The 8785-nt window shown below is 39.7% G+C and overlaps 1 long non-coding RNA gene across 1 annotated transcript; it reads right to left on the reverse strand.

Annotated features, from left to right (window-relative positions):
- Nucleotides 1–1244: 1244 nt before the first annotated feature.
- On the reverse strand, nt 1245–3611 carry LOC129162899 (uncharacterized). The gene is made up of 2 exons (XR_008562888.2): nt 3366–3611; nt 1245–1805 (listed from the first exon to the last, which is right to left on the reverse strand). It is a non-coding gene; the product is annotated as an uncharacterized lncRNA (long non-coding RNA).
- Between the last annotated feature and the right edge of the window lie 5174 nt (nt 3612–8785).

Here is an 8785-nt window from a genome sequence, read left to right on the forward strand (position 1 = left end):
AAAAATAAAACTAAATTGTTGCCTAACCTGCAGAAATGTGATGAATCGTGGATTAACAAACCAGTACTGTTCTACTGACAGGCTGCTTATAAAACAAGACAAAGAAAAAAAAGGGTAAAAATTCATTCTTCATAACACTAAGTACACATTTACTAACAGTATATAAAAGGCGTAATTCTCCTCTTCTGTTCTCCTTGGTATTATTACAGGTCCTTCCTCTAAAACCTTGAAACTTTGTCTGCTACCTCATTGGCCAACAAACAAATGTACTTGACTCTTTTGTGTTGCTTAGCAACGGAAGCCGGTCCCCGGTTTTTATATATGAAAAACCAGGATGCTGCCAATCTGGAGCCTTACAGAGTGCAGTGTGAAGGAGATGAAGCCATGATGCATTTTTTAATTGAAACAGTGCGAGCTTTTCATTAGTGACAGGAGCGGAATTCGATGTCGGCGCTCTAACAAGAGACTCGTTGCCCTCATTGTTGGTGGAGGAGGATGACCTTTCATCGTTCAGTTGTGACTTGAATTTGGTTTAATGTCAGTTTTCAAAAAAACAACAATTTTTTTTTCAGTTTAAATAAAAGAAATTGACTTTAGGTTGATAGAAGTGAGCCTGGCAGCATGTTCATCATGAATTACAAAAGCAGGCAGACCAGGTCAGCCATACATGTTTCCTGGTAACAGGAGCAAGGGTAAGTATGTGGCAGGCTTTCAAATTAATCTCAGTAGCCTGAAGTCTTACAGGTATGCGTATTATGTACTTTTGTGCTCACCTTTCTATCCTTTTTGTCATCAGTACAGTTTTCTTTTGACTTTTTTGCAAAGTCGGTTGAGCTCATGGCTTTTAGCTTTTTTTTTTCCTGTGACACCCACATCATTTTCCTTTCCTTCACTGGTTGAAATTTCCTTTAAATGGAGCAGAGAGCAGGACTCCGAGGTGTTAGCTACTTCTCTCAGTCTTCAGTAGATGTCTTGTATTTGTTCAGGTCTGTTTACTGATACTAATCAAAGCTTAGAAAAGGTCTGAATCCACCTCACACAAAGACCGAGAACACTGAGAAAAAAATCAATGTGTGCAGGATTCATCATGCAACTATTTTTGATCACGATGGATTTCTACCTTTGCCTTTACCCGTTCATGCCGGCCTAACCCTTGGAGAACAGAGTGTGCCTTGACCTGAGTGCTCCAACCTGATCCTGAATCTATTGGTGCTGATGTGAACAGATGCTGAAATGCACACAAAACGTTTTAATTGTTCTTTAATTTCACAAGTAAAAATGCTAAGCAGGAGTTACATTACAGCATTTATTAATCCGTAAACATTTAACAAAACAATACATGGCAATGTGTGACTAATCTGAATCTTTGGAAATGAATGAAAAACAATGATTCAAGGCTGTGTGTTTTGTGCAAGGCACTTTATGATATAATTACAGTATTTCCCCGAGCAGCTTTCTCTGCACGAGTTGTGCTTAAATTACACTTTTGATTGCAGTTTTGCCTGTAATTAAGATGACTGAACACCCATTCCTACGGTGGCTGAATCAGAACATTTGAAGTGGATTTTAAAGGGAGGGTTTTTTTATTGTTGCTGCTGGATTAACAAGAAATCCTGGCATTAACGTCAACGTCGCTGGGGCGGACGGGTCAAAGGTAGCGACTATACCGATGGGCGCTGCTCGTGCTAAGAGGTAGACTGGGACTTGTTGTTCTTTGATCAGCTGCACAACAAAATCACTAGTCTTCCACTCAGCACAACCATGACATAGTTTTAATCTCCATCCACATCTTCTTTTCCTTTAATCTGTGTGAAAAGACAAAAAGAAGTGTTATTGTGAAATAAAATCGTCACTTTAAAATGATCTGGTGCTCGACGTGATGCACCGAGCAGTGACAACGTGAATTGAAGCAGGATTGCTGCAGACGTGTGTTTCTATTGTGTGTTTCTAGTGTTACAGGACTCCTGCTTCAGTGTGTTAGCAGGTCATGAACTTTGGTCAGGGACGGAAACAGTACATCCAATCCCCTTTCTCCGTGTTTTCCTCAACCCATTTCTCTCTGAAGCCTGTTGACATTCCATGCTTCCTTTGTTGTTTTAATGCCAACCTTTCAGCTCCTCTCAAAAGAGGGAGACAGGAGGGTTGGTGGGGCTGCTGGGGGTGGACATAGAGGGGGAGAGAGGGAGAGAAAATAAGAGAGCACTTACAGTGTGATGGGCTTATAAACAGCAACATTGAAAATGTAAAAAATGTCAATAAAAACACCTGAAATTTGATTCAAGAAAGGGAGAAAAATCCCCAGAATCCATTTGATCACCCCCAGTGTGTGTTTGAGCCGGTAGCTATGCAACAAGACTGGGAGTGAGTGGAAGAGGGGGGATGGGAGGAATGGGAAGATGGGAACAGTTTAGTGAGAGGAAGGAAGTGAGGCAATAGGGTAAAGGAGGGAGGTCCTTGAGTGCAAACTGGAGAAAAGAGAAGCACCGGGAGACTCTATTCATCCTGACCAGAAACCCTAGAAGAGATAATCAATAATGATCCATAAACTCGTTTTAATATGGTGTCAATTTAAAGTAAATTAGGGAACCATCTTTGCTGCGGCTCCGGGAGTCTGACAATGAAAACATCTGCTGCTCAGATGTCATCTATGTAATTCACGACCAGCTGCTGGAGCGACTCGCGGACATAGAGCTGTTAATAATCAATGCGTGTGTAAATATGTTTACCCGAGGCAGCGCTAAAAATCAGGTCAGAAACACGAAATAAGTCTTGAATAAACATTTATTCCCCCCAGATCGCAGTTAAACGGAAACGATTTGTCCGAGACGTGGGAGCTGTCCAGCGTCTCGGTGCTGAATGACGCCCTACTTTGTTTTTCCACGTCCGTCTCGTCCTCAGCTCCTCGCTTCGGTTCCGGCCCAGGAAGAAAACACACACACACACATGCCACCTGTTGCTGCACCAAAGTTTTCTCTCAAGAGGTTATAGAACCGGAAGACCTCTGATATTTGATGTTTAATTAGCCACAATCCCGGTTATCAGATGTTTATTAGATCTGAGGGTTTTATTTTACCAAATCACAGCTTCATGACGACACGATAAACACGGTTGTTCTTCCTCCAGGCGAGGCAGGAAGAGGAGGAAAGGGCTGACATGTTTTTTTTTTAATTTCCCTTCAGGCACGCTCAGGATTTTTTATTTTATTTTATTTATATTTATATTTTTTATTTTATATACATATACAGCTTCTTGGTCGGCAGAAATGAAGGGTCAGAATAAAAAACAACGTCAACCTGCAAGAAAAAAAAAAGGTAGAGACGACATGACAGATGAAGTAGGATGACCGGTGTAAGTGATGTACTTACTGTTTTGTCGACGGGAGCAACAGGAAATGAAGCCGACATGCAGCGTGTTCTGGCTCTGGGTGAGTAAGGCTTCACCTGTCCCCCCTCAGCTACCGTCTGTGCGCCCTCCGCATCTCAGCTCCGCTAATGGTCACCGTGATGTTACCGGGTAGGCTGGAGGAAGATGGATCGCAGTGTTTATATGCTGCCTGGAAGAGACAAGGAGGTGGGTTAGCGAGGAGTGACGTGACTTGACGTGATTTCTCTCTCTCTCTCTCTCTCTCTCTCTCTCTCTCTCTCTCTCTCTCTCTCTCTCTCTCTCTCTCTCTCTCTCTCTCTCTCTCTCTCTCTCTCTCTCTCTCTCTCTCTCTCTCTCTCTCTCGACCACGCTGAGGGTGCGGCCCGAACCAGCAGCAAAATTATATCAGATGAAGGTTCTAAAAAACATGAATAAAACATGTGGAGGCTTAGAATATATGTCAACGTAGCAGATTAGAATTATTAAATTATTAGAATGCCCCTAAATCTACATTAATATGCATTACACACTCACACACACACACACACACACACACACACACACACACACACACACATATATATAAATTTGAATAATGAGATCCAGAATCCAGATTAGACATATCATTGGTTTTTAACGTAAATAATTAAAAGTATGAAATATTCCACACAGCAACATCATCTGCTCAGGTCAGGCGAACAACATGACTATACTATTCAATTTACAAAATGGCAGATAATAAAAATGTTGCCTTTGGCTCAAATAAAACAATTAAAATAACTACTCTCACTCATGAAACAAATCAAGAATGCATAGCATGCTTTAAAAGCTGTTTCTTTCTCTCTCTCTCAAATAAAGGATATGACTAATTTTCTGGAACTCTTTGAGCAATTCCAGTTTGGAAAAATAGGTTATGACTGGGCATCAGGTAAAAATCTAAATCTAAAACAACCGTAATCTCAAAGATTTCGTAGTATTTCAAGCAAACATCTTTTTTTAATGACATCTCAACAAATATCACTTAGCACAATTTACTTGTACATAACCTTAGGATTATTTGCAGCAGAAATGGCTTGATTCCTGAATAACTAATTACTGGTAACATAAATGTTATATCATTTGTATAAACTGAGATGTTTGGTGTTGTTGGGGCTGTTTTAGTACCCTTAGAATAGCTTTGACTAGCAGTTAGCTTGTCTGTCTGGTCAGAGTTAATCTTTCCAAGCTGAAGCTTGCATGTAAAATGTGTACAAAGTCCAAATAGTTTCATTTATTTAACCCTTTCAGTTCATTTTGTCTCAATATATGCCATTCAGAGTTTTATAAGTCTAGAATTTTACCCTAAAATGAATTTGACTTGAAGATTGTTGGGTTTGTCTCAGTAATTACCAAAAACTGAGCCACTAAAACAACAAAAGGATAACCGGTTTCACCTTTTGACTTTACCTGCCACTCGTCATCCTAACAAGGCTGGAGGGAAAATTTCAGCCATCGTTAGGAAAAAAGAATAAAAAACAAAGCAAAAGAAAGTGCGCTTTTATTTCCTTCACTGTGCTGAAAGCCATTTTTTGCACTTTAAAATCTGGAGTATCTCCTCAGAGGATTCTAAACAAAACCCCTGGCTGAAAACTTGGATCATCTTTGTGTAGTGTGAAAAAAAAAAACAGACGAGGGACACAAGGAAAAGGTGACAAAATTAAAAAACTAAAAACACCAAATGAAAAGAAAATTTCTCAAAATTAACATTGTTGTTATTATAGATTTAGTTTGTCCTTACAAAAACAATTACTCACATGACTTGTTAAATAACCTTGAATGTGTCCCTTAAAGCTCCAGATTACATGACTATCAAGTCTCAGAGTGTGGAGACCCATCTATCAGACACACGAAAGCCCCATTTGAACCGTTCTGTGGTGCCTACGGGTTCAGAATGAAGAGATAAATAAAATAACATTCACCATAAATGTATACAATCATATAAAAGAAGGGTTAGGGTGGTATTATTTTTTATTTCTTTATTTTTGCTTTGGTTCTACATTTGCTGGTGTAAACACACCAAAGATGGAAGCTTGGAAAATCCAAAATGTCACGTTGCCACATAACCCGCTGTGTTTACATGACTTTGATCTGTGAATCTGAAATTGATTCATCTTTAATTCCCAAAACAATTATCTTTTCAAACAAATGAGCAGAGGTGTAGACTTGAGTCACATGACTTGGACTCGAGTCAGACTCAAGTAATTATTTAATGACTTTTGACTTGACTTGATAAAATCTATAAAGACTTACGACTTAACTCGGACTTGAACGCCAATGACTTGCGACTTGAATCGACTTGCATCTGTTGAGTTGATGATGACATGAGCATATTTGATATTTTAGCAGAAAAGTGGCACGACGTGGACAAAAATCTGGGGTTGATCTTGTTCTGCTACACATCATTGACTTTGGACTCAACTTGGACTTGATTGTCTTTGACTTGGACTTGACTCGAGACTTGACTGGAAAGACTTGTGACTTACTTGTGACTTGCAAAGCAGTGACTTGGTCACACCTCTGTAAATGAGCGTGTGACTATTTCAGCAGGGCTGAACTTGTTAATACACCAGAAGGATGCTTCCTGATTGGAGCTGAGCTCTTTAAAGGTTTAGTTCACAGAAAAAAAATGTTTTTTTTTATATATTTCTGATTATAATCAGTCACTCTGAGTTTTCCATGCAGGCTGAACATGAAAACAGTCTCCTACACCTATCTCCTGCATTAGCTTCTAATAAAAAACAGACTGTGAAAGGCTAGGATTTGAAAATCATCACATATCTATGTCACACTGTGAATTTGCATTCATGGCCTCGCCCATCTTTGCTCACGCCCGTCCACATTTTAAAAAATGTTTGCAGCGAGGAGAGAGAGCGGACAGTGTCTTGGTAATATTAATAGTAACTTGGCTGAATGCATTCTGCCAATCAGAAGTGAGGTGTGTACATATTATTAATAATAATGAGTAATCCTACTGTTTTCAGAACATCTCTGCACCAGCAAACTTCTGCATCTCAGAACAAGAGCATCATAGTTTTTTTAATGACTCATGGCACTGGAGAACACTGCAAATGTATTGAATAAACAAGAAAACCACACCGTTGAATCAAATCTCCTCTAACTTTCACTTCCACCGCTCTTCAGAGACTGTGGAAAAGCGCTCCACCTTTCTCCTGTCACTCAGGTGGTCCTTCCAGGCTATGTTACTCCTCTGTTTGTAAACAAGACCCTCTCTGTGTTCTGTTCCTTCAAAATGACCAAAGAGAAATCCGGATGCTGCAGCTAATAGCTATCACAAAAGCGTCGCTCCTTTGATATCAGTGGAGTCTGATTATCAAGAAAACACAAGAGCCAGACTCATGGGCTCATGGGTGGAGCCCGGGGGAAGATCTTGTTCACCGTGTTGTGGGGCTTTAGTCCAATAATGCACATCTCACTCCGTGCCTCTTGATGGAAACATCAGGAGGCAGGATTATGCATATTAGCGATCCCCCCTCTGTTCTCCCCACTGCTTTCAGGGCTTCATGTTAACATCTGTACACCGAGAGGCACTGATGAGCTGGAAGACTGTTGAAAGTCCTCCATTCAGGTGGATTATCTGATCACTATAATGGACCAGGCATGTTATTCCGATGACATTATAATAGAGTCCAAAAGGGAAAAAGGCTCGGGCTCTTTGGTGTTGATAGAAGCTGAGTAACTCAGGCCTACGGTACCTGATAAATACCACTTCAAAAAAAAGAAAAAAGAAAAAATATGAAAACATCCAAAATTTTAGAAGTTGCTTAATTATCTGTTATTTTTTTCTTTATTTTTCTTTTCAAATTTAGCTTTCAGCAGTCATTTTAAATTAAAACAGTAACAAAAGGAGAATAATTATTCGCCCAGTGTTCTGCGTGTATTTGGACCCTTCAGCTGCTGTTGATAGCATCCATTTGTGATTTAAATGGGTAGGAGTGAATTTGGATAAGCTGCAGGGCACTTGCAGAGGTGTGGGAGCATTTTAAGGCTGTGAACATTTATTATGTTTCATCCTCGGGGTCAAAACTATGCCTGTGTGGGCTGGCCTGGGAATAGGATGGATATTTACAAACTCCCAGGAAACAAAGTGAGATGTTCCGCTGCTTTTAGAAGCACCCATTCAAACAAAGAGTGGTTTTAATCTCAATGCAGGATAACAAAACAAAAGGACACGTTGTGGAGTTGACAGCTGTGTGTGCAGATGTTTATCCTTCTCTGTGCCTTTTGCAAAGGCAGAGAGCTTTACAGGCAGGACATTTTTTCTGAGAATCCTACATCTCCACCTCACCTTTAAGGTTATGAGGTTATGGGTGTGGTGGCAACAGTGTAGCTCTGAATCATAGCATCTGGATTTGTTCACCTAAAGAGCTCCCCCTGGTGTTCACCTTTGGCAAACAAAAGACAGTGAAAAGTGTTCAGAGACATCAGTGGAAACAAAAGTAAATTCAGTTTTCTACGTGGAATTCTAGTATCTTTCCTTGTTTTTTCTTATATTTTGCTCCTCAGGAGACATACTTTTTGAAATCTTTTCGAGTACTCTTAAACATTTTTGTTGTTCTTGGGGTTATTAGTCGGTTGTGTAGCCAAATAGATTTCCATAAATATGGCAAATCTTGTGACTGCATAAAAGAAATTGATGTATTTGGATTTCTCCTAATTTTTACAAATATAGAGGTTAGCTTTCTGGGCTCGTTCAGACTGGAAAGTTCTTTGCTGAGAAGACAGGGACCTGCTTTTGACATCTAAAAAATCTGTTTAAAGGTGCAATTAGTTAACCTAGAAATCGATATAATCAGATAAAAAATCAGATAGAGGTAGTCCTTTCTTTAGAAAAAGGATGTATTTGTTTCTTCGATTATGTATGGCGGACTGTCCCATTGACTGACATCCGTAGCTGTGAGTCAGTCACATTGTTCGTTGTCCAAAATACTTGCACTGCACCCCAAGGTCTTCAACGAAGTGCACTTGGAGGAAGTGCGCAGCAAGGCTTCAAGTGCATAGTACACAAGTATGCAAATAATTGCTGAATTGGGACAGTGAGCATTGCATCATCCACCACCATGCATGCCGGTCGCTATTTGGGCTACTTTTTAAAAAATCTTTAACAACTTTCAAATAATTTCTTGACAAATTTTGCATTCATTGCTGTTCACAACAAGTCTAATTGTAAATTCAATTCAATTCAATTTTATTTATATAGCGCCAAATCACAACAAGAGCCGTCTCAAGGCACTTCACATAATAAACATTCCAATTCAGGTCAGTTCATTAAGCCAATCAGAAATAATGTTTCCTATATAAGGAACCCAGCAAATTGCATCAAGTCACTGACTAGTGTCAGTGACCTTACAGCAATCCTCATACT

The sequence above is a fragment of the Nothobranchius furzeri genome, chromosome 11 (assembly GCF_043380555.1).
Source record: "Nothobranchius furzeri strain GRZ-AD chromosome 11, NfurGRZ-RIMD1, whole genome shotgun sequence".
In the NCBI taxonomy this organism is placed as follows: domain Eukaryota; kingdom Metazoa; phylum Chordata; class Actinopteri; order Cyprinodontiformes; family Nothobranchiidae; genus Nothobranchius; species Nothobranchius furzeri.